The sequence below is a fragment of the Aythya fuligula genome, chromosome 4 (genome assembly GCF_009819795.1).
Source record: "Aythya fuligula isolate bAytFul2 chromosome 4, bAytFul2.pri, whole genome shotgun sequence".
NCBI classification, from domain to species: domain Eukaryota; kingdom Metazoa; phylum Chordata; class Aves; order Anseriformes; family Anatidae; genus Aythya; species Aythya fuligula.
Genome location: NC_045562.1, coordinates 57,141,022 through 57,167,944, shown reverse-complemented (window position 1 = coordinate 57,167,944; position 26,923 = coordinate 57,141,022). Strand labels below are relative to the sequence as shown.

General features: G+C 34.7%; 1 long non-coding RNA gene across 1 annotated transcript in view; it reads left to right on the top strand.

Annotated features, from left to right (window-relative positions):
* LOC116488483 overlaps nt 1-22,801 on the top strand; it is a 173,368-nt gene extending 150,567 nt beyond the window's left edge. The window contains exon 5 of the long non-coding RNA XR_004253183.1: nt 22,729-22,801. This is a non-coding gene — a long non-coding RNA (uncharacterized LOC116488483). The remainder of the gene's footprint in view (nt 1-22,728) is intronic.
* The last annotated feature ends 4,122 nt before the right edge of the window (nt 22,802-26,923 follow it).

The window sequence follows — 26,923 nt, the reverse complement described above, 5'->3', positions numbered from 1 at the left end:
GACCTCACTGGCCCCCACAATTGATATGAGTGCTTATTTCAGGAGTATTTGTTGTTGTTGTTTGTTTGTTTTAATGCATTAGTGGACTCATCATCCCTCATGTAGAGATGCTTAAAATTTACACCTCTGAAGAGCTACACTTATCAATGATAAGGTTTAGGGTTTATCAGTTGTTAGGTACAATGCCCCTTGACTAGTTAAAGGTAATATGAGCATCAACACAGATTCTTTATAGATCATTTCCACTGATGTTGCTCAATGGATACTTGGAAATAGATGCAGCACTTTGTTATAATCCTCTCAAATATCTACCAGTACGAACATCCAGCACCATGGAAAAAAATTCTAACAGTGTAGGAGCTTTCTGTTCATATCTATCCGTTTCCTCAGGGGTTGGATATAATCTACCTTAGTAATGTCTGTCCACCTTATATTAATAAAAACATGGCTACATCATCTCATCTTTCTCCCTCCCTTTTCTACATATATATGTGTGTGTATTATATGTGCATATAAAAACACACAGAAACCTATATTCATGTGCTACATACACAAACATCCTTATAATAGGTACACATATATTTACATTATTTACTTTGATGAAGATAGAATTATAAAAATAATAAAAAAGTATAATTGCAAATCACCAATGTACTTGACTCAGTAAGTTTTCATGAATTAAAGTTTACTAAAACCACCTTTCAATAGAGCTTTTAATCAAAAGGCTCTTTCCCAGATACTAGAGAGATGAGTTGCTTAATAATTCAGTGGACCCATAATAAATGGGTTCAAATCCCACACTGTGGTAAAGTTTCATTAATTTGTTTCTGCTTATATTGAGCTCAAAGTACCTGAAGTTCTTGTAACATAATGGCACACTGACAGGGAAGGTATAATGCAGGAAGAAAAGGAAATTACAATATTATTTTTAGGAAGTTTCATCATTCCCGCTGGAGCTGAAGCACATTATAATTGTATTCAAATGCATATAACAACGTAATTCATTTTTCAGTGCATTAATAACCTGAAAGTATCAATAAGTCTCATAGTAACAGGTTAAAATTCATTGCACTTCTTATCATCAAATGAAAATTACATCAACTTTCAGCAGATATACAATTTCTTTGATGCTTCATACCTATTACACTGTTCATAGTGTGTTACATGTAGTAACTTCAAACTGCATTGGCTCATATTTGCAATATTGACTGGCAGAATAATATGGGATGACATGGATAGAACGAAGGACATTGATTCTGTTTGGTTTTGAACTCCTTTACATTTTTGTCTGTAAGTAAAATCCTAAAGACAAAATTGTATTTCTTTGACATCACTGGATTTTAAGAAAATTAGTGTAATTATAAACTAAGTATTTAATTTGAAAGAAAGAATTAATTGTATTTTGATTTCTCAGTTCACCTGAAACCTGGTGCTGACAGGCAGGGTCTAGGAACCAATGTTTATGCTATAAAACATTTTCATGCTGTAGGCATTCTCTCTCTTGAAGATTTCTTTAGGAAGCTTTTATAGATGCTGATAAAGCATCAGATGACTGAAGTGGTCAAATACCATTCTGAGAAGAGGTGCACAGTGCCCTGTTAAACATTTTGAATTGTAAAACCTTATGTCAAAATATCTTGCTACTACTTATAACCATTATAATTCTACAACATTTTATTACATTGTCTTGGAACAGTACAATCTAACTTTGATATTTGTATATTTATAAATTTCATCAAATTATAACTTTCATCAAATTTTCTTATATGACCAAATAGGCACTTGAAAGAGAAGAAAAACCCAGAAACAAAATAAAAAGTTTGAAAGCTACAATTGAATTTATTAAGTAATATCGTCTCTAAAGCTTTCTTGTTTTATTATGTTACTTGAGATATTAAGTACAAAATAATTTTAAATAAAAGTGAATCCATATTACATTGTTTTTGTTTCATTTTCATATACTCTGTATATGTTTATTGAATAAAAGTGTTTATAAAACCCTATGGCTTGCAAAAGTCTGGGGGAAACAGAGGATGATTATTATACCTAGTGAGTTCTTCCACTGGGACTCAGAATATAAGTGGAATTTTCTTATTATCTAAATAGCAATTTTTTTTTTTTTTTTTTCCATTCTTTCCTCTTGTTCAGTCTCCAGTACACTGAACTATCATCTCTGACACCGACTTCCACACTGTCTGCTCCGAAGTCTATACTGCTCTTCAGTCAGATGGACTGTCACTAGCAGGATTTTTGAGTGTGACATTTTGTTTTTCAAATGCATTTCATATGCTGCCTTTGTTGAGAAGGAAGGCAAAACTAGTCGTGGCTGATAGTAGCTAAAGAGCATATGGAAAAATTTGTAAAACATGCAATAATGGCAGAGTATACATATTTTAAATGTTATATACATGAAACAAGTAACATGGCCAAATTGTATAAATAGACTTACTAAGATAGCATCAGAATTAGAAATATTAAATGTCATCTTTGATAATTCAGGGACTAGACTGGGTCATTTGTAGTATTAGTTTTTTCAAGTCTCTTAAGTAAGTACCAGTATAAGATCAGAGAAATACTTCAATAAATCCTTTAGCACCTTGAGAAAAATTACAGACGTCAAAAGTTCATAAGCAAGAAGTCATATTAAATTAACCTCCTATCAAAGAAAATTCCACAGTTTGGTACAAAAGGTAGGATTAATGCAGTGGACATAATGGACACTGCTTGATTCCTCTATTTCAAGTTCTAACCTATTAAATCAAAGGGAGTATTTGAATTATTTTTCAAGAAATAATAATAAACCGCATATGTATAGCAGTGAATAGAAGGAGTGCTTGAAACAAAACAAATGAAGAATAACATTTAACAATATTATCTTTGGTTGGGATTAGTCTCTAATTAATACTGTTCAAATCACTTTTAATATCTTCATGAAACACCAGAAGAGTATAACAGAAGCAGAGCATAATAAATTAAGTAAGGTGAACTATTTTACCTTTTAGGGAACATTACTTTGAATTTCTCCTTTCTGATATCATACAGAGAATTTTTTATTTGTCTCTGTCACACTGAATAGAAAAGATTTGGCTCTCTGTTATACCAGATTTGAGGAGGAATATATGTGAAAGTGCATTCACTCAGGGTAGTTCTGACTGTATTTCTCATCTTACCAAAAGGAGACAGAGATTTACAGTATAATGATTGACTGGAAAACTACAAGTACTGAGGTTTGGAAGAAAAAATAAAAAATTAAAAACGTTAAATATGCATAATCTTGGCCAAAGGAAAGTTCAAGGGATTATAATGGCAAGTCTATGAATATTTGAAGGTGTAATGCCAAGCAGAGTCATATAAAAAGAGGAGAGAGTAGGCTTATTAAAAATTACTGACCAAATCAATAAAATAATATAATATTTTCCCAAGAGGAATTTAGCATACTAAAGCCAATAGTGGAAAAAAGGTAGTAAATTTAATATAGAGACCTATTCTGTACTGGCAGAGTTAGACTAATGACACAGTATATCTTTTCCAATTTTAGATTTTATGTTTCTGTGATCCTTTATGGACTAAGAGAGATTGGCCTAAATATCTTCCTCCTGAGACTACTTGAAAGATTAAAGAGAGAGTTCAGGAAATTACTCACAGTCTGAAAAATTTACAAGATACGAATGCCTGTGTCCACTACTATTGGTATAACTTCTCACTATGAAAAGACTAAGCAGTGATTAATAATGTTTCTGGCTCATAAAATGTATTCTACATATACATTTACATATGTATATTTTTATTCCTTTTCCTGTTGTATATATATTTCACTTTTTTTTTTTTTATTTTTTTTTTTATTTTTTTCTATATCTGTAATCAGAAAGAAACTCCCAAACTGGAGGGAGGTTTACCTTCTTCCCTGATTGCCAAAGTCCAAGTGTGTCAGAGACATCTTTCTCTAGATCAGTTTGTTCAAACCCTCATTCAGCCTGGCCTTAAACACCTCCAGGGATGGAGCATCCACCACTTTTCTAGGTAACCTGTTCCAGTGCCTCACCACCCTCACAGTGAAGAATTTCTTCACTTTCTCCACATGATTGCTCTCAATCTATTCCTGTCAAGCCTGTACCACTCATCCCCAAGTCTGTACTGTTGTTTAGGATTTCCCCGACCCAGGTGCAGCACCTTGCACTTGTTCTTGAACTTCATCAGGTTTGCATGGGCCCACTTCTCAAGCCTGTCCAGTTCCCTCTGATTGGCATTCCTTTCCTCCAGTATGCCAACTGCATCACACAGCTTGTTGTCATTGATAAACTTGCTGAAGGTGCATTCAATCCCATTGTATATCCCATTAATAAAGATATTAAACAGTAGCAATAGTGTCCCAATGCCAGCCCTGAGGGACACTACTCATCACTGAATTCCACCTGGACATCAAGAAGTTGACTGCAACTCTTTGAGTTTTTGCCTTTAGTGAAGCCCTGTTGGCTGTCTTGACGTCTTCCATATACCTTAGCATAGTTTCGAGGAGGATCTGCTCCATGATCTTGCCAAGTAAGTTCCCCGGGTCTCCTTTTTGTTTTTCTTTTTTAAACACTGGGGCTATGTTTCCCCTTTTCCAGTCAGCAGAAACTGTACCAGTCTGCCACAGCTTCTTAAATAAGATGGAGAGTTGCCTCCATCAGGTCCCTCAGATGTTTTTCATCAGGCCCAATGGACTTGTGCACCTTCAGCTTCCTTAGATAGCCTCAAACATGATCGTCTCCTACAGTGGACAGTTCTTCATTCTCTCAACCCCTACCTTAGTGTTCTGCAAATGGTGGGGGGGGCAGAAGGGACAGTGTGGCTAGAGCACTTGCCAGTGAAGACCGAGGCAAAAAAGTTTTCAAGTATCTCAACCTTCCCCACATCCCAGATAACCATCTTTCCCATTTATTCTAGAGAAGGCCCATGTTTTCCCTAGCCTTTTTATCACTGACGTATTTATGGAAGCCTTTGTTTTTTGCCCTTGACATCCCAGGCTGGATTTAATTCTGTCAGGAGTTTAGCTTTCCTAAGCTGACTCCTGGCTGCTGGAACAATTTCTCTGAATTCATCCCAGGTTACTTGTCCTTGAGTCCACCCTTTGCAGGCTTCCTTTTTGTGTTTGCATTTATCATGAAGGTATCCTTATCAGAGAACTTTGTCAGCAATGAACTAAAAAACTATAAAGGTAGTAATATTTTCAAAAGGCCAGTTAAAAAAATGTGAAAAAAAAGTGTGTTCTTAGCTTCATTTTTTTAAATTGCTTTCAGATACTTTGATAATATTCTACATATGCTCACTTTCTAACACAAATGAACAGAAATTTTATTTATAAACATATAAAATGCTTCCAGAATATGTTCAAAATTTTGAGAATATACTTCAGGGTTCCAAAGGAATAAATAAATAAACAGGTGTGGCAATTAAATGGCGAATAGTGTGTTTGTAATTTAATTAGTCAAGATTCATCAGATATCATGGCAAAAGTGTGAAAATATTCCTTTCTTTATTGAGGATCCACTGACAGATGTATCATCCCAACTTAGTGCTTCATTACAGGTAAGAAATATTATCAATATCCACCAGAGCTAAGCTTTCAAAGCAATGAAGCACCTTATCAGAAGAAAACTGATGCAAGAGCACTCTGCTGATCAGAAGACGAGTCTCTGGCTTCATCAATGACTCACTTATTCACTGTGGCCAGAGAGGCCGACATTAACATAATGAACTTACCTTCAGCCATCAGCTTTCATGTTGGTGTCTGCCTGCTGGCTAATTGGTACTCAGCAGAGGTCATCAGCAGTTCTACCAGGGTCATCAGAAGCTTAGATTCATTTCTGTGATTAGTAGTATCCACACTGTTGACACAGCTGAACCAGCACCCAAACAAGGCTGATTCATAAAATATTTTTGCTTGGCTTTAGCAGTTTTCTTTTGGCTAGCAAAATGCCAGTGTCATAGCAACAGTCCGCACTACTCCTTGGAGCTACCTCAAGTGTCAGTTATATCATATCCCCTTCACTCTCTATAAGTTAGGGAGATAGTTCACGTTAGTCTATCTAGGCTTCTTCTTGAATCATCAGAGAAAGTATGTTGCCTCTCAGAAATAATTAATCAACACTAGTGTGAGAGTCTAAGAAAAAATGAGTTGTCCCCTGAGAGATGCTTCTCTCTTTCTTTTCACTAAACAGTAAGAAAGCCTAAATAACTTAGAGTTGAGGGTACTCCCCCAAACATTTAGATATGACTGTAAGGTCAAGAGCAACATCATCAATATAAAACTGAACTAATAATAAAATATGTAGGTGCTGCCTGACTCTTGAGTTAACAAACACCTGTCTGCAGTGCTCCTCACTGAAAATTTGTCAGGTCTTAGGGAAAGATGTGGCTATGTACTTTGTACAGGTTAAGCGTCACACCAATTCTGGGACTATACTATTCATCAAGCACGCTTTGCATAGGAATCAATACTGTTATACAATAAACTGCTTTTAAGGCAACAAGTCCTGTGCTGTAAGAGTCACTAAGACATCCTTTTATTTTCCTATCTTAAACAAAATACCTTTCTCTGTCTGCCTATCTAGATACTTTTATTGTGCTGACACATGAACAAAATAAGTTATCTGGAGACAGAAAAAAAGTAAGAATATGGTCTTAATAATTTTTGCTAGTACCTGTCTATAAAAATGAGTCAAGTCATTGTGTCTAGTTCAAAAAGGTTATGATGAACATTTGATTTTTCCTTACAGTGTGCAAACACAGGGTGGGTTTCATCTGCTGCACATTTCTGTGGTGAGATCTTTGTACATTGAACAGGGTCCTGTATGAGTAACACCATAACAGAGAGCATTTATACTGCTACTTAAGGTATGTTGGACTAACTGGTAAAGGAAGAAAGAAAGATATTCATGTTTCCATAGTACAGTGAGATTCACTCAGGTTTTATGACCAGTATGATATAAACAATGTGGTTAAAAAGAATTTCTGTAATAAATTATCTTGTTCATATAAAGATTGAAATGAATTGAAATGAAATGAAATTAAATAAAGTAAAATTTGCCAAAGAAGGAAAAATAATTACCAGAATTCAGGATAACAAGGATATTTCTGGTGACATTGCAAAAAGATTGGAAGGACATAGTATGGGTATATAAGACCTAGTATGAACATTGGAATAAAGAAATTATGTTGCAGCCACATTTCTTAGGAAAACACAAGTTATTCTTCTCCAAAACAGCTCCAGCAGAAAACAGTGTTCTGCATTTTCAGTATAACTACAGATTTGGAAAGATTTTCTGTATCCAACTACACCATCGTTTTTCTATCTATTCTAAACTTAGACTGTAGGGAAGACTCCATTGTGACTCTTATGATCAGGGTCTACATACAATAAAATTGATCTTTAATCACGTTAAATGTGAAGTGTGAAAGAGCTTAACATGGAGGAAAACTAATCTGGAAATTTCCATGACTACATGAATAGACCAGGCTAAGAGCAGAGGATAAACTCTGCATAAGAATACAGTGTGATATGCTGCAAAACATCAAATACCGTATTGAGCATGTACAGTACAATGAGAGGAATTAGGTCAGGAGAACAGGAGGCAGGTAATCAATTTTTTATCTCAGTGCAGATTGGTGAGACCGTATTTGAGTGCTTTACACTGTTTTGGGTACCATAATACAAAATAAAAATACATATATATAAATGCTGAATTGGAAAGAATCCAAAAAAGGATAACAAAAATGATTAAAAAAAAAATAAATTAAGAGAATTTGCAAACCCTCAGGAAAAAATGACGGAGGCACAACATAGAAGCTAATTCCAAATACCTGCAAGGGATTAACAAAAAATAATAATAAAAAAAAAAAGTGACTAGGGGGTAGAAAAGGGAGAGAAACTATCTTAGCAAACAGTTCAGGTGCAAGAAAAATTATTAACTCAAATTAACTTTGTGAAAAGGAGAAGAAAAAAGGTGTCTGTGTGCAGCAACTTACAGTCCTGCAAGTATCATGCAAGTCAGTTCATTGACTTTCTGAGTAGGGAAACCTGAAGTGCATACTTCAAGGGATGTGTGCATAAAATAGTTATTTGTCAGTGGTAAGGAAGTATTTGTCAGTGTGAGTAAGGGCATAGTTTTCTTCTGCCTCTCAGACTCTGAATATGGGCTAAAATATTGAGATGCTTTTTACTCTTTTTTTTTTTTTTTTTTTTTTTTTTTTTCCTTGTAGAAAATACCTGGGAGACAAAGTGTTGATTCTAGCATACTTTTATCCCAAGTGCTCTGAATATTTCTGAACTGTATTTCAATGTCGGTCTATATCTAACTACTGAGTCTTCTTTTCCAGTATTTCTAAAAAAGAATTCTAAGTTCAGGTAGAAAGAGATCTAGGTCTGTGCACTTAAACCCATGCATACATCCTGAGTTGTCATATGCCAGGCATATTACAGACAGATGAGCAAAGAGCTACTACAGTAAGAAAAAAGAAAACAGGAATTTAATTTAACTCTAATGATAGGAGTCAATCTTTGGCTAGGTCGTCTATATATATTGCATTTGCCCAAGTGTGTTGAGAAAAAATGTTCTTTTTGCATAGGATTAACTTATAAATATTTATTTATTTATTTATTTATTTATTTTTCCCCAGTGGATATGTATAAGATGCCTCAATGAGTGTCAAAGCAAGCTGTGCCTTCACAAAGCTCTAAGAATGTCTGAATTTTCCTATTCTCTGTTTAACAGAAATCTAAATTTGGAAAACCATCTTATTATCTGCACTTGAGAACATACACATTACTAAAATACTCCAGAAGTGTATGGTTTGCTAGACTAATAAGAGAGATTTTTGGAGATCTTTGGTCTGATGTTTTTGTCCATTTATCTGTTTTTCACTTTGCATTTCATTTAAAGTAAATTTTGATTTTTTCCTTGTTTTCAGTAAAAAGCTGTGATGTATCATGGCTTCAAGGCTGAACAGCTGAAATCACAATAAATAACTTTTAATTTCTCAGAACGATATACAAATTGAAATGCAAAAATATACAATGAAAAGGCGTCGATCCATATGTAATTAGAATGTGCAAATTGATATCCCATGAGTAAGAATAGGTTAGAAGCTGGCTCCTGATCTCCTAAGTGGTGAAAGAAATTGAGCTGTATAATTTATCTGGACTAAAATGGGAACTGTGTGGCTTAATTGCCAGACACTACTTAAAAATTGTGAGGGCTAATTATCAATTTCAGTCTTCTGCAATAAATGCAAAATTATATGCAGCAGCTATATGAATACCTTGCGGATCTGCCAAATGGTGAGAGCAGTACACTTTTGGTAGCTGAAAATATGCTGCTGGCACTAAGCAGATAATATTTATAACAATAAAATGAAATATATATTCTAGTTTTAAATTTAGATATGTTTATTAAGGATGAAAGAATTTCTGTGAAATTCTGTGAAAAGGATGAAAGAACTCCCTGCTCTGGAAAGTACATTTAAATTCCATGTCACGTCACCTCCAGCTAATTGTTAAACTGGGTCAGAGAATTCTGATCCATTGTGTTAACTCTTCATTGAGAATTTGATACCTTCCTGAATCACATACCCAACCTCAGTTAAGGAATGAATGTACTAATTAATTTGAGCAGTTCCAATTAAATGATAATCGTTTTGCAATAAGATTATTTATGGTCGATATGGGCTTTTCCTGGACCTTGCTATATTTTCCTTTCTTTCCTTAATGAAAAGGGAAAAAAAAACAAAACCTCGTATCTTTCTAAAATATATGTCTGAAGAAGAACAATCAAGTGTAATTTTTTTTTTTTTAGCTTTCCTAGCACTTATATAAATTTGTCTATGTGAAATGAGTCCAATGGCTTTAAGCCAACAAACACATCTGGATAAACCTTTTGTGTGCTAGTATAAGACTGCCACAGAACAGATACAAATCTCTGTTCACCTAGAAATGCCCACAGAATTGAATGCTCTGTGCTGCAGTTGTTCTGTTACTTTCATTTATCATTTCAAGCTGTGTTATTTTGATGGCTTTTCAGTTGCAGGACTGCCAGTGCTGATGCAGAGATAATGAAATACTGAAAGCATCAAACAACAGGGATGTCTGTAGCTGGTAATGGGCATCCTTCCTCAGTTTATTAACTCCAGCTGTGCTGTTTGACAGTTTTTGTGAAGAGGTGCGGCACAATGTGAGAATACTGAACAGAGAATAAGGAAGCCAGTGTCAAGAGGTAAACTGCATCACACACTATCCCTACAAGTAGCCTTGCAGAATGAGGAAATCATCATCGTCTTTTCAAAACTGCAATCTCCATCTTCAGCCGGCCATAAAGTGGCCAATTAGAGACCTTCAGTGCAAGTCTCAAAGTACAGAACTTCTATCAAAGTTATTTTCTGATATGAAATGCATTGCCCACACCTTGCATACAGTTCTTAAAGAAGATACAAGAAAGTATCTAGTCTTTGTTAATAAGATTAGGTGGGACTTCAGATCAGATAGGTAAATGATAGTACTACATTTGAGGTCCTCATAACAAAATACTTGGGATGTATTTATTATTATTAAAACTTTGTCCAGAATAAGATGCAGAGGTTATTATAAAAAGCAGTGAGCACTGAGAAGAACCACTGATGTTTTTGTTTGTTTGTTTGTTTTTTGGTTTCTAAAGATATGAAGGTGAATATGCTTTCAGCTGTTACTACAGGTTCATAACTATGGGTCTGTTTGTGAGGAAATAATTATGTCAATATTTATCTACTTTTCATGATAAAAACTTAATTAATAAATAAGTGTTCTAATAAATTGGTTGTGATTGGTGTCTCTTCTGAATCAGTCTCCTGCCACAAAGGTTTACAGCCCCTTGGCAAGCAGCTTCAGGGAGCTGAAGCTTCCCTCCATTTTTAGTGGGTGCAGCTAAAGCAGACAGCACCTATCAGGAAGTGTTCTCCATTCCCAAAGCTGATAGAAAATATTTAGTGTAAAGGCTCCAATCAACTCATAAAAAGGCCTCCTGTTATCAAAGGGTACTGGGTCTTCACAAGAAACTCATAAAAAGGCCTCCTGTTATCAAAGGGTACTGGGTCTTCACAAGAAATTGGTGGATAAGGAAGAAAGGATAAGGAAGAAAGCAAAACTATTTTGAATAGATAAAGAAGATACTTTTATTTTTATTTTCATTTTTATTTGTATTTTCATTTTTATTTTTATTTTTATTTTTATTTTTATTTTTATTTTTGTTTTTGTTTTTGTTTTTGTTTTTGTTTTTATTTTTATTTTTATTGACCATTTATATAAATAGTTACAAAAATATCAAATGTTCTGAGTGCAGTGTTTCTGTTACCACTCTTACCTGAAGAACCTTTAATGTTAAGGTCAGTGTAGCTGATAGACTGGAATCTGCAGGTGCCACAGTACAAGGCTGTTTTCACTCCTACCCTGGGGTTTTCTGTCACCAGCTCTAACTATCAGATATGTTACTCCCAGCTTTGTGAACTAATATTTCACTTTCAAGTGAGAGGCTTGAAATGTTCTGTTATTACTACAGCTTGTCAGAAAATAGGGAGGTGCCCAATAGCCTGGTCATAAACACAAGCAATGGGTACAGGTAAAAATTAGTAGAGAGGGCATTGTGTTCAGAATAACATTTAAATGGCATTGTCAAACCTGATAGCAAAATAGCACAGATTAGTAAAACATGAAGTTTGACTATGTCATAACTGAAATGGAAGTTCAAAATTAGATCTGTTGGCTGTTTTTGTAGACTTCCGTTTACAGCCTAATGATTGCCTCTATAAAATTGTATGTGTGTATATGTGTATATAGAATATACGCATGTCTGTATAACCACTTGAAAATAAAAATATATATGGGTTCCTTGATATAGATAGAGAGGATGACAGAAACATCAGTGTATGTCCTTATATCTTTCGCTAGGAGTAAAAGGGAGTGTGGAGGCAAGCCAACTGTATGACCCCAGGATACAGAAGCCCTACTCTTAGATGGTGACTGCCGCTGAATTGTAGGCACTAAGTGCCAGGATCATTCTGACTTAGCACACAGACTGTTTTCTTGGAAAGTCAAACAAGCACAGTATGTTAGGAAGTCATACCTTTTAATCTTCTGGAAGGCTTACACTCAGCTGTTGCAGGAAAAAAAAAAAAAAAAAAAAGAAAAAAAAAAAAGAAAAAAAGTTTTTTTCCGACATTAAACAAGATCACAAATTAGAGTTGATTAGTCCTTTACATCTTCTTTGATTTGCTGGGAGGCTTGAGGGAGCCATGAGTCAAAGTGCTAGTGAGCTGGATGTATGCCTACTGCCTAATGGCAGTTCTACTTTGTTAAAAAGATGCTAATCTCAGTATTTCTTTCCAGTACTTGGATTGACATTTGGGAAAGGTATTATTAAAAAATAATCTATCTGCCTATGGCATTGGTAACATCTGGGAATAAAGTGGCAGTATGTGCCTCAAGAAATTCTATAAATATGTGACAAGGCGTATTGTAAATGTGATCATAATCTTTCGATTCTGTTCATTCCTGATAGATCGCCTTTTTGAGGTATCCTAAATTTCAATGAAAATGACTAGCTAAAGACTGGGCTTCAATCTGTGTCATAAGTGGACCCTGATACTAAAAGTAGGTGAAAACCAGATGCTTGGCAAATCATCTGGCACCAAAATACAATGCTGAGTATAATTTAGTTCAAGACTGATGTGTATAAACACATCTGTTAAAGCAGCACAGGGTTGTATCACAAAAGCCCAGCATATAAAAGCTGAGTTTTTTTTTTTTTTTTTTTTTTTTTTTTTTTTTTTCTCTTGTTGGTTTGAGAAGCTTGAGTTTTTTGGTTGTTTTTCTTTGGACTTTGTAGTGTCAGAAAAAAATATTTTCATTTTCACTGGTGTCATTGACACCTTGACAAGTCTGGAGCCACAAGGCATGAATAGCAGTACAGTCCCTGATGCTCCACTCAGGAGATGCACTTCTGAGCTGGCCTGAGAGGTTTCTTTGTGCCAGGCATCTGTCTGAGGCACCAGGTAGCCCTGGGCATTCCTCCTGAGGCTGGCAGCACAGAGGTGAATTCAGCCTATGATTTGTGAAAGACAGTCACCCAGAGATAACAGATATGCTCCAGTTTATATCTGGACTTCATTCAGATGGTCAATTAGTCACTTCTGTGGTTAAAAGTCTTTTCAGTAGATTAAACCTCTCTACATTCCTGAATCACTTAAAATTGGTCTAACTCTGCTCTGATAGAAATGGTTTTGATCTTACCCTCAACCCAATATCTCCTTTCGTATCTCCTTCTCCGTCATTTTTATGGATATGCTCTTTACTCTTGTGTATATGCACAAGACATATTTTCTAGAAGGTTTTATCGCTTTCCCATTTTTTTGTCTGATATCAGTTTAATATTTTTGATCCACATTATTACAATATTGTGCAAAAGAAATAACAATACACTGACTGTTTTGAAGCTGCCCACTTTGAACATAAAAAAACTAAATGCATGAGTCTGATAGAGAAGAGAAAAAAAGTTCTGCAGAAATGAAATGAAAAACTTTTCTTAACTACCCACACAATAGCTTACTCAAGCCAGTGATATCACGTTTCTTTCTTTCATCACCTCCAAATGCTTCCACAAAGGTGAAAAAAAGGAAAGCTAAAAAATATATTACATACTCCTGCACCACTTGCAAAAAACAAGTCTTGATTCAAAGCCTGGCAAACCTGTTAAGGAATCTTTTGTTGTTTAAGACACTCATACATCATGCGGCATATCACCCTATTCTTCAGCAATCACTTTCTCGCCTCAAAGCTATTATTTTGACTATGAAAAATGTGTATATTTGTCTTGGATTCTCATTTTTAACTGGTGTGTGATAAAGAGTGGCAAGTAGTCTTTTACCACTCTAAATCCACCAAAGTATATATTGCACTTGTCCTTGAAAAGTCAATACATACAACTGGGCTCACTGTGGCCATAATGACCCACCACACTTTTCAATATTCTTCCTAGACCTATATAAATCTTTGCAAATGCTTACAGTGAATTACTTTGACTTCCAGTCCTGTGGAGATTACTTTGACTTCTGGTCATGAGGAAAACACCTTGCTTGGTATCAGAACTAATCCTTAATACCTAAACAAGCAAAAAAAATTTTTTTTTTCTTCACTAAGGAGGAGATACTTTGAAAGGATTGTTAGACCTTATTTCCAGCATCTCTATCCTGATTGTTAATTAAATGTATCTTAGTCTATCAAGACAGAAAAGAAGAAACAATTAAAAAAAAACAAAAAACACAAAACTATTTGATTTAACAGTCCTGGCATTCAGAGAGCTAAGCCCGTTTACACCAGTTAAGTCCTCATCCTAAACAGACAAAGATGTAAATGCAAAATCCTTTAAGTAATGTGAGGTTTTTGTATCATCCCTTTCCTTCTTTCTTTCTTTCTTTCTTTCTTTCTTTCTTTCTTTCTTTCTTTCTTTCTTTCTTTCTTTCTTTCTTTCTTTCTTTCTTTCTTTCTTTCTTTCTTTCTTTCTTTCTTTCTTTTTCTCTCTTTCTCTCTTTCTTTCTCTCTTTCTTTCTCTCTTTCTCTCTTTCTCTCTTTCTCTCTCTCTTTCTCTCTTTCTCTCTTTCTCTCTTCCCTCCCTCCCTCCCTCCCTCCCTCCCTCCCTTCCTTCCTTCCTTCCTTCCTTCCTTCCTTCCTTCCTTCCTTCCTTCCTTCCTTCCTTCCTTCCTTCCTTCCTCCCTTCTTTCTTTCTTTCTTTCTTTCTTTCTTTCTTTCTTTCTTTCTTTCTTTCTTTCTTTCTTTCTTTCTTTCTTTCTTTCTTTCTTTCTTTCTTTCTTTCTTTCCTTCTTTCTTTCCTTCTTTCTTTCCTTCTTTCTTTCCTTCTTTCCTTCTTTCCTTCTTTCCTTCTTCCTTTCTTCCTTTCCTTCTTCCTTTCTTCCTTTCTTCCTTTCTTCCTTTCTTCCTTTCTTCCATACTCCCACCCCCCCCTCCCAGAAAGAAACATGCTATGCTGCTAAGTAAAATATTTTTCAGCATTCCTTCTATTTATGTTGACCCAGTTCTGGGTATTTAAGGTGGTTGCTATATTTTCAATTACAGTTTGGAAAAAAGGATCTTTCCAGACAGCAAAGAAATCAAGACTTTTCTCCAATATTAACAGCTTCACTTTTCCATACTAGTTCCAATTATTGTTCATGTATTTATTTATTTATTTATTTTATGATTGGTAGTTCTATTTATCTATGAATATTGAAATGAAAAGATGAATAATTTGGTAACCATAAAGGAAGCTAAAATATACACTATTTTTTCATCAGGGAGAACAGGCATTATTTCTCTAAATAGGAGACATGAGTCCTGTGTTAACATAAATACTTTTAGCATTGTAGACGGTGGTCAGACCTGTCTTATATCCTTTTGTAATCAAAGGAAATTGGAACTGCAGTAATTGACTGAATCTGTTGTCTAAAAATTACATCAATAATTCTGATTCAATTAAAACAAACCCTACTGACTAAACTACCTTTAGCAGTTGTACATACTTATGTGTATGGATAGTTAATATTTGGATGAACTGTATATGGGTGCTTGCTGGAATCATTTAGTTATTTGTTTAGATACTTACCTGACAATTAATGGTTGATTTTGATGTAAGCTTTCTATTTTGAAGTTGTAGCCATTTTACAAATGAGGAACATTTTCTGACAGCACTTTTCATGAAACTAACTACTCTTTGTAAATCATTGAAAACTATGCTGCTTCTGACTGACAAGAGAGTGACTTGCCTAGAAATTTATCATAACTTTAACAGGAAAAACAGCTCATAGACTACGATTTTGGAGAGACTGTGAAATTCTCTATACAGAAGTAAATAGCATTTGGATAGTATGAACTCTATCTATTTGAAGTAACAGCAACAATAAAAATATTCATTCATCCAACTGGGAAATAGACAGCTGAAAATGCAAAAACCTAGCCAGGTAGGGAACTGTGTTAGAGACATTCTCTGTCTCCTCCTACCAGGTTCTAATGGGCATACCCTATTTTCCTGGTTAATTATCACTAATTATATTGAAAATATTTATTGAACTTCTAATTATCTTGGTCTCCAGGCAGTATGGATATGCAAAGGATGGGTGTGGAATTTTAACTACTCAGTTTCTTTCTGCAAATGTAACCCATAACCATGAAGCTGAGTCCAATACCATTTTTTTTAAGGAACAGCATTAATGAGGAAAATAAAAAGATGAGACAGGCTTAATAAAATGGACAAGGGAAAAAATTAAAACTAAACCAAATAAGACTAAGAGCCAAAACAAACATAAAAACAGAACACAACAAAACAAAATCAAACAAAAACCAAGAAAACCTCTAAAGTGTTGAAAAAGACAGCAAAAAGAAACAGACACAATAAAAATAGTGAAATGAGAAAAGTCTTAGAAAAATGTACAAAGGCAGATGTGTTCCCTGTGCTGAAAAAATTCAATGAAGAACTGTAGGTGAATAATTGGATTTAGTGTCTCCTGTATTTTTTCTCGTGAGAACTGTGCAGGAAGAAAACCCATATTTAGTAAAGTTATTTCTTGAAATTAAGTTTTTGTCAGCTCGTGTGAATTCTAGATTATGTAACTATGTCTCTACCACATAATTCCTATGCAGAAAATTCCTACCAGAAACACGCGCTCTCACTGTTTGAAGAACTGATTGAATCTATCTTCAGCTCAATTTTCTAAGACTTGAAGTCATGTATATAATACCTATGTGAGAAAGAACTATGAGAATGTAATTTTCCTTGAAATTTCTGAAGGTGCTGGCCAATAGTAACAAAATTCAACATAGAAAAGGTTGTCCAGCTGCCTTGGAGGAGCCCTGAATGTGGTGGGAAGCCCTACTTTTCCCGATCAGATCTGTGTACTCCATGAAAAAAATCTACACAAATCACTGACTGTGCAGAGTTTTGGTATGCCAGTATTTATATGTGCTTGCATAGAGGAGAAAAGGATATAATTTTTTCTTGTATGTGGTAGGTAGGGTAATTCATAAATGACCTGAAAACAACCATTACCTTTCCTGCTTCAATAGGTAAGCCAAATAATTGTTGCCAAAGGTTAGGATTAAACATGTATTTTCTTTTATTGCTACCTCAAGTCATCTGAGATGCTTAAGGCAATTTTTTCCTTAAAACCCAAATTCCCAAAGGTTAGTATCAATGCAATTTAGACTCCTGAATGGCTTTTACGAGGTAGAAAAAATGTGAGGTACTTTATTATCATCATCATCATCATCACCATCATCATCATCATCATCTTCTGGAACATCTAGTATGGGCCACTATTTGAAATGCAATACTGAATGAGATGGATCAAGGTCTTGAATGCAAGGTCATTTCCTTTGTGACTTTCCTTCTATTACTTTAACACAGCCTGGAAGTCTAGAGAACTAGTGGGAAGAAATTAAATAACAAATAGAGAACTTTCAAAACCATCTGTTCGTGCTGTAGAAGTACTAACAGCAGCAAGGACCTTTACTTCTAAGTATTTATTAGATCATGAAACATTATTTTGAGTACTGAACTTTTTGAAATGCATTAATCTCCCCACATGAGTCATTCAATGCTTTTCAAATACGATGATCAGCATTCGTGCCCCTCTGAATTGTCTTTTTATATCACAACACTTAGTAATCATTAAATAATACTTTTTTATACACATAGACAAAAGGAAAAAGAAATAACAGAAATAACTTTTTTTTTTTTTTTTTTTTTTTTTTTTTTAACATTTTTTCACCACTTTACTAAATACTCAGTACAGCGGTACTTTCCATTAGTACTAGTACACCAGTAAGGTGCACTAACCTTCATACCAAGCAACATTTTATTGAATTGAAGTGTAATTTATGTCCTGTATCTTTCTGCTCTTATTTTTAACAAGTACCATGAAAATGACAGAGAGTCTCAGGCTAAGAAAGCTACCACTTATCTCAAAGCTAACTACAGAAATGGCACTATTGGATGCAGAATGTGTATGTATGCCAAGAAGAACAGTAGGCATCATGGATAAGAAACAATGGTCTGAGTAACACTGGGGTTGAAGGTATTTTAACCAATTTTCCCTGTCTTTTACCAGATGTGTCTAGCATATTCCCAATGATTAACTTCATCTTCTCTCTGGCTATTTGATCCTGTGTGAAAGATGCAAGGAACAGGAAAGAAGTTGTGGCACTCTGCCTGTATGTCATTCTCTGCACGTCTAAATTGGTCTCCATTCATCATATGAGCAAATATTTGGACACTCATCCATTATTTGACCCAAAGAACTGAGTTTCCTTACTCTCCATCCCCAGTTCAGGCATTCTTTTTGTTAACACTGGGGCTATGTTTATATTTTTCAAGGTCTTGTATTTGTGAATCCAGATAGGAAAGAGAAATTAGTGTTGGTTTCAAACTTGAATAAAGACCAACAAAGTCTGGAACTGGACAAATCTCAGAGGCTCTCAAGGCTTTAAATATTTGCATGCAATGCTGCCACACTGTTTGAATGACAAACACACTCACAAAACTAGTGTTGCTTCACAAATACTCTGTCGATCTGAAACTGCCAAAATAATTAAAAATATTAATATTTACACATAATGATCTCACTGCAATCATAGACTTTATCTACAACTTCATTTATTTTTTTTTTTTAATTACCTTTGTAAAGATTAAACAAATATCTATGTATCAACTGTAAGTTAAACTTACTGTTTGAGAACAAATTCCAGTCCATGATTTTCCATATACTTTTTCACATGCAATTGGTTTCTGAAATCTGCTTATGGGCCTTGTAATGACAGGGATTGTGTCACTACAGTTTTTTTTTATTATTATTATTATTATTATTTTTTTTTTTTTATGAGGTAAAAGCATTTGCTATCAAGAGTGGCATGAAATAGAGGGAGGGATTTGTAAACAATTTTATTTCTCCTCATATCACACTCAAGAAAGGGAATTGTAGTTGGACTGCAGATAAAAATACTTGAGTCCTTTCCTGAAAGCAGAGAACAAAAGCAGCTCCGGGAACATAATAACAAAATGAGGGCCACTTAACTTTATCCAGCTACTCCCCATCAACTGGATTAATCAGAGAAGAAAACTGGATGCTTTCATGAAACTGTCCCCAGTTTTGTGAGAAAACGTTTATAGTATCCCAAGAAAATAACTAATAATCTGCAAAACTATAATAAATGATTTAAATAAACTAAACTAATAAAATAAATAAACTAAAAAAATATAGTGTATTAGATGTTTAGTTTAAGTGATTTTAATATCACAGCCTTGCATACTCATAAGACAAATACCTGTTACTTTGCTTTTAATTGCCAGTGTCTATTCATTAATTCAGTCTTGTAGACCCTTCAAGGCCCAGCTTTGAGCAATAAACTAAGGGAAGTGCAGGATAAATTTAGTATCAATAAAAAAAGCTGTAGGTCTGACAGACCACCACTTCAGAGCACTATATGAGAAAGAAAATTTTGTTATGGCGTGGTACATGGACTTCAGATTCAAAATACAAAGGACAAACAGAGCCAGTCCAGTAGGTTCCCAGGGCATATGCAGATGACCAGTGGTAGCAAAGACTAACTGACACAATGCCCAAGTACCCTCAGCAGTGTTGCAAAGGCCAGGCAGTGTACTATAGCTCAGAGATAAGAGCAGCACAAGAACAGCAGTTCAGAGATGAAGTTTCCTGTGGGAAAACCTGAATGATTTTAGCAGTGTCAGGATTTTTTTTTCTGGCTTCTTTCTCCATAGAAGAGTAATGCAGATAGTCACTGAATGCCTTTGAACAACAGCACTATGTCTGCAATAAAACACATTTTGGTAATTTTTAGAACAAACTTGATTCATATAGTTGCATCATCTCTGTGCTGCTTACCACCCACTTCCTAATGCCACCCAGATTTATGGGTGACCACTGGGATATTTGTCTCACCATAGGAATTGTGGACAGGTTGATGTTTAGAACAATAAACAAGAAATTCTTCATGTGGGAATATTGGCTTGGAAGAGCTACAATAAAAACAGCATTGGGAAAGGTCACAGAGTAGAGAAGTTGGCAGATTATAAGATTTTAAAGTGCTAATAGGAAATATATACTTCATAAACATTACACATACATGTGACAGGCATACAAAGTTTTGTCTTGTGTTGCTTTTCTATATTTGTGTGTGTGTGTGTGTGCAGAACACAGCTGTTAGTCACCTGTCCACTAGATTAGGATACCAATTTTCAGTGTTTGGGTATGCAGAAGACAGTACAAAGTGGGTAAGACCATAACGTACTGATGAAGAAAAATAAATGAAGTTTTCTGAGGTAAATTTCATCATATTGCTCATCTGTAAGTTTCATTTTTCATATTCTTGACAGAAATCCCTTATTTTAATAGGAGTACTAACAGTTCAATTACTTTAAAAACAAACAAAACAAAAACACAACAGCACCCGGACAGTCAGATTCTCTAGTGAATCTTTTTTAGTTCAGGTTAGCAGATATATTTCCTTCAGAGTTGAATTTTTTGCTGGAAATAATTGTGTAATGCAGAGATTTGCATACCTGTTTTCCATCTTCTACTTCAGATGACGAGAATATAATCTCAAAGAAAACAAAACTACATGCATCTTTTCTGTAAGTTTCTAGATGCAGTATATCCTTAACAGCTCACCTAAACATCTGTCTTCTAGTAGAAAATACATTTATTACAGTCTAAAGAATTTAAAAATGTTTTTTAATGTGATCTTTTGTTCCTTGACTTAATCAAGATGCTTTGGATAGACAGTATTGCTATACTGATGCTTCCAACATTTATGTAAATTCAGTCAACTTCTCGTGGTTTTTCACAATATAGTAAAGTTATTAAGACATGTTAGTTGGTCATAAGTAACAGATCCATGTGTGTTCTTTCAAGCTGTAATAATTAGGAGGTAAAATACACTGACTTAAACTTTCATTAACTGTTTATGACGTGTGTGGTTATCCAGGATTAACTCAGGTCATTAAACTATATTAACTTAATGTTGTGTTTGAGCCCTGAAAAACAGTCCCTTTTAATCTATTTTTGTAGTTCACTATGTGCTAAACTTAAAGAACTCCTCAGAAGGTTTTAAGGAGTAACTGAAAACAGGTGCAATTAGCACTTTCATTTCTCTTGGCAACAAAACTCATCAGAACAGGATCCAATTTTACTACTATTTGTTAAAAGTAGAATAAATAAATAAGTAATTCAGAATATCAAAAGAATGTTGAGACAGGGCCAAAGCTGAAAATGATTATTTTCTCATGCTTAACCATGAGTACAGGCTTGGTCAGTTTAGGATCAAATTAAATGTGAATTAATGTAAAAAACGAGAGGTATAAGTATTACAAAACATTTGTGAGTGATCTTATTTGGTAGAGGAAAGACTGTGATCTGAACTAAGATGTCGTTCAAAGAAAATTTTGAGTTCACCTACTTACTCTGTTTTAACTAGTCATTAAAGAACAAAATGTTTTCAGATGTTAATAGGACCTGTTTGTAATCATATTGTGTAACAGAGAAAAACTAATGCTTGGTACAGAGCAGAGTCAAATGAAGTTCAAATATTTACTCTTTGCAATAAAAACATTAACAGAAATTAAGCCATGTTGTTCCTAGGACAAAGACAAATCCAAAAAGGGTTCTAATGACTGAATTGAATTAAAATATATTATTATTATTATTATTATTATTATTATTATTGAAATAAACAGAAAACATCTTCAGTAAGAAGCAGGTAAATTTAAGCATTGTGTTTTTCAATTATTGTTTGCCTAGGCTTATGACACATCTGTGTTCCATTAACATTATTTACAGAAAAAACACATTTTGCTTCTTTTTCTTTTGCCTTCTTCTCCATCCTCAAATTCACTTCACCTTCCAAACGTGCTGCGGGTCAAAGGGCAGTGAAGACTGCTAAGCACCTTGCCTGTACATTCAGCTCCTATAATATTTATTTTCTAGCCATCAGTACATTTGGCTAAGAGCTAATTTAGCTAGGAAAGCCAGTGTTCATGCCAGGGCTGATCTGTCAAAACAGGCATGCAAGTGAGCTGATTGCACAGCCTTCCTTGTGCCAGTTTTGTTCCTGAAGCCAGTTCTTCACTGTCTCCTTTGGAGTGCTGCAGGAAACACAGTCTGCATGTGTATGAGAAGGAGTTCACTTAGAAAGACCTCATACTCTGTGCACAAAGCTGACATGTAGGCCTGAGGGTCAGAGGGCATGTTACAAGGATTTCTGCAAGGTGTACAACTTGTCATATGAAATAAAACTTTCTGCTTTCTAATATCTAACAAAGTTCTCCCTGTAAACACACATAGAACAGCCAGGCCAATATGGAAAAATGTCTCTGCTGTTAAAAATTAGTTTTTTATTCTTTTTAGTCTGTTATATTGAAATATATATATGCATATATATATATTAGCTGTTTGAATAGCACTTTTTAAACAAACAATAAAAGAAAATAATCAATATTATTGAAATGCAATTCTTCTTACAAGTTACCAGATTATATAAAGTGCCAAATCAAATTGTCTGGGGATCCCTTCACAATCTTAAATAGTCTTATAAAAATAATATACAAATGTTTTGGGAAAAAAGGGAGGAAAATATCTTATTTTATTCATGTATTCTCTTTCCAGAGCTCAAAAGACACCAATTTTATTTGGCGATGGGGAAGAATGATAAAGACTTAGGAAAACAGAATTTTCAACCATTAGGTAAGCTCTCACTGCTTATTGTGCCTCAGTCTTTTTTTTTCCACTTAATTTATTTTTTCCCTCATGGCTGTAAACGAATAAGTGAGTTGGTGGTCAAGTCTTCCTTAAATTTAATTATTATAGGATGCTAAAATTTTAGCACTTTTATTTTCTTTAGCTGAAGAGAATAGGATTTCTGGGCTCCTGCATGTAAAGAGTGGTTTCCTTCTGGCTTCCTTAAGGACATCTCCAGATGTCCTTAACCTGGCTGCTTGCAGACATAACCCAGCAAAAAATCAAGGCTGCCTGCCTGCCTATGGAGTGAATGGCACATGGTTACTTTATCAGAAACCCAGACATGAGTACAACAATACAAATAGAGTACAGTAGCTACTTTTCAGACTTTTCTTCCCCATGGGCAAACTCATTTATGTATTTGGCAGAATGCAGTCCTGTTTCAGGTGGCTTTGAGCATGTGGGATAGATATGCCTTACAACTCTGTGCCTGAAAAAGGGAATTCTGCCCATTGCTGTGAAACTCAAGGTTTAGTTCTGTTTTATCCATAACACTTTCACCAGTGTATCAGCAAAACACAGCTAAAATCTGGATGAAAAGCATTTTTTCTTTCAATGTACTACTTCCAAATGATAATGGTGTTTTTATCAGGAAGCCATTGGGGTCTCCATGACAGGGGCAAGCTGGGATTCAAAGGAGACAGAAAGGCAGGCAGAGGCACTATCCCAACCAAGAAGAGCAGATCAGATCAGATGAGCCACAGATTGCCAGATGAGTCAGAAATGCTAAGGCAGGTTCAAGGTGAATCCAGGAAGTCAAATCTTCAAGGCAAGGTTACAGTGCCCAAACACAGTATACATACTTTGTAGCTCAACAAGGGCTGGGGCCTGAGCTCAGATACAACTATGATATCACAAGGGTGCATGGATGGCAGTCCCCAGTGAGGCTGGTGAGGGTGATACTGGTGAACTCAGGGCCCTAAATTTTATCTCCTGGAAAGCCAGGTAATTCTCGCACCAGTGTGTCACTCATCCTCATTCAACAACAAGTTGCCTCCTCTCCAGTGTTTAGTTTCCACATATTTACCTGTTTTAAGCAAATCTCATTCACAAATAAATCTATGGAGATGTTTCTAGTACTGCACAGTCACAGTCAGGAGTGCTTGAATGCATATTCACATCTGACCTCAATTTTTTGATTTAGTTTTCAGCTGTGCATTCCAAAGGAGTTTAAAACACACTCATCTCTTAGTTTTAGTATTTCAATTACATAAATGCAGTGTCTGGAAAGCTGATAAGAACTGAAATAGATCCCAGTTTGTGGAGCCATGTCAATTCACACATGAAGTTTTAACATTTTGCAATGGATGCTGATGAGCACTTTAACTTGTTTGACAGTTTGAGAACTGTTTTAGCAAAGTATATTAAATGAGGCATGTAAAATATACTATCTGGATAATCAATGGGACTGATCTTTCATATTAAAAACTTATGCTTCTGCAGGATTTTTAATCTTTAAATGATCCACAGTCTTGTCTGTAAACCAGATTTTAAAGGAATTAAAACAAAATTAACTCAGGTTTTTCTCTTGTTTCTTGCACTGCTTATTTACATTTACGTTCTCAAGATTTTTCTATCACTGTACACTGTCCATGTTTCAATCTCACCTAACATGATCACAATTGTTTTTTGCAAATCCCATCATAATTTCACAAGTATATCAGAAGAATTAGTTTGTTTTTCCCAGTGCATATTTTTCTACACTTTTCTATCCTTCCTGGCAAGTTTGTCATCCCTTTTCCTTTCAACACTAACAAAGGCTTATTATATCTCTCAGTAACTATGAGATTGGCATTTCTTCTGTGAAAGTATTTATCTATCGCTTCAGTCAAAAGAGTGGACCTAGCAGGCTGCAGGGTGTAGTGGTTGTAGTAGTCTGTAACAGACACATTATGATGATGTCTCCTGTTTAAAAGGAAGAACAAGATTGGGTACATACATATGTTATTTGTTTCAAAAACTGCTAGGAAATACTGTTGCTGAAGTCAACACGAGAAGGTACGACCATATTATTTGAAATTATGCCTGTGAAATTGTGTTTGTCTTTGGAGTTCTGGATGTGAAAACTTTACTTTGGGCTGTCGGTACAAAGTCAGAAGGTTATCTGAGCCAACTGATATAAAACTAAATGCTAAATGCTTCTGGAACAATCTTCCCAAGATGTTACTCACAGCATTTCATTTCCACAGAGGTCAATAAAAAAGAAAGGGAGAATCAAGGACTCTGATTAGTGTCTTACACTGGCCCAGATAACCATAATCTGCATCAATTTGAAGTGGTCCCCAAAGGCGGAATTTTTAACACTGAATGAAAATCTCTGCATCTGAGCTAGTGATCCTAGTGTCAAGTGTATGTTTACTCAAATGAATCCCATAATGCATCCTGTAAGTAGTTTAATATAGTCAGATTGTAGACATAAATATAGGTAAAAATGAATCCCTCCTAAAAGACTGTTATGCCCGTCTGGGTATGATTAGAGTGAAAGACAAACTACGCAGAGTTTTCCTTCCTCCTTAGAGATTGTAACCCCCTTGCATACAGTTTACAGGATTTATCTGTCCTAAGCAGACTCAAAGTTTTAAACAGGAGCAGTGACCTGAAGTAAACATAAATTTTTATTCTAGAGTAACATGTTTTTGTTTTTCATATCTTCACATATATTTTGTATTAACTATCCAAACACAGGTACAAGCAAAGAAATAATTCTCACTTATTTCAGGAGGAATTTTGCCTGAGTACACATTCATTACAAGGTTTGACTAAAGAAACATATATTTAGAGAAATATAAAACTTAAGAGATATTCATCAAATGCAAGTTACAAATGCAAAATTTTATGTAAGCAATGATAAATCATAATAAACAAGCTAATTTTAACAGCCACAGATGGACCAATCTCTTTCTGCTATATATCTTAATGTACACAGTAACAATCAGCGTTAAGTTTAAGTTCCAATAACATTTGGAACTTAAAACTATGAATGTGTCAGATTTATCAAATGTATGTACAAATTTGATGGTTTAAAAAAGCGTATCTAAGGCCTAAATTTTCTGGTTCATGTTTCACATATAAAAAATTCTACTTTACAAAATATAGGAAGGTACATCATTTGAAAACACTTATTCTTAAGCCTTGGGAAAAAAGATGATCTGCTTTTCATGCATCCTTCAGCAAAATGTTTCTCATAGGTATTATTGTCAAGATTATAAATGCAATTCTTGATTTCAAACCAGTTTGCCAGCAGGAAGCCTCACCATGAAAGACCTATAGCAACACCTGCTATGCCATTTGGATCAGTAAGGTAGTAAGACAGTCAAAATAATAATAATTAAAATAAATAAATAAATAAATCAACCAAAACTATTGACTTCTCCATGCATCTGCTGTCTTGAAGATCTCATATAATCTTCCCCCCTAAGAGGGTCATGCTATGCTGAAAATTTTGAACATAATTGAAGGAAAAAACAATCTTTACTTATTTAGGCCATTTCCACATTCTTAACTATAAAGAACATATAAAAAATAACAAAGGCATATTAATAAAATTTGTTAACAAAATATGAAACAGAAAAAAAAATAGGCCATAAACCCTGCAATACACTCTGCTCAATGAAGATTTGACTTTTATCACATTTCTCCAATTACCCTTACTTTGCCAACATGAGGCAACATAAAGCATACCTAGACTATGATACAATTTATGACTGTTTACTGGATTTAGTCATATTTCACAGACAAGGAAATATGAGGCATCTATTTTTTTAAACTGCTTCTTATACAATACTTTGTAGCAAAATATGCCATGCTTTTTTTTTTCCCCCTAAGTTAACCTTCAATATTTACAGTGTTTTGGTGTCTTCATGTTTCTGGACAAAAAAGCCCACTCACTAGTTGAATGTTCTGTACAGTACAGTAGATCTTCTGGAACAATAAGCCTTGGAAGACAAAAATACATGTTTTTATGTCACACACAAAGAACCTATGTGGCTTTACCACCTTTATTTAGATGACCATTAAAAAAGTATATTGTCATTTTAAGCCTTGGAATTCTAGAGTTTTAAAA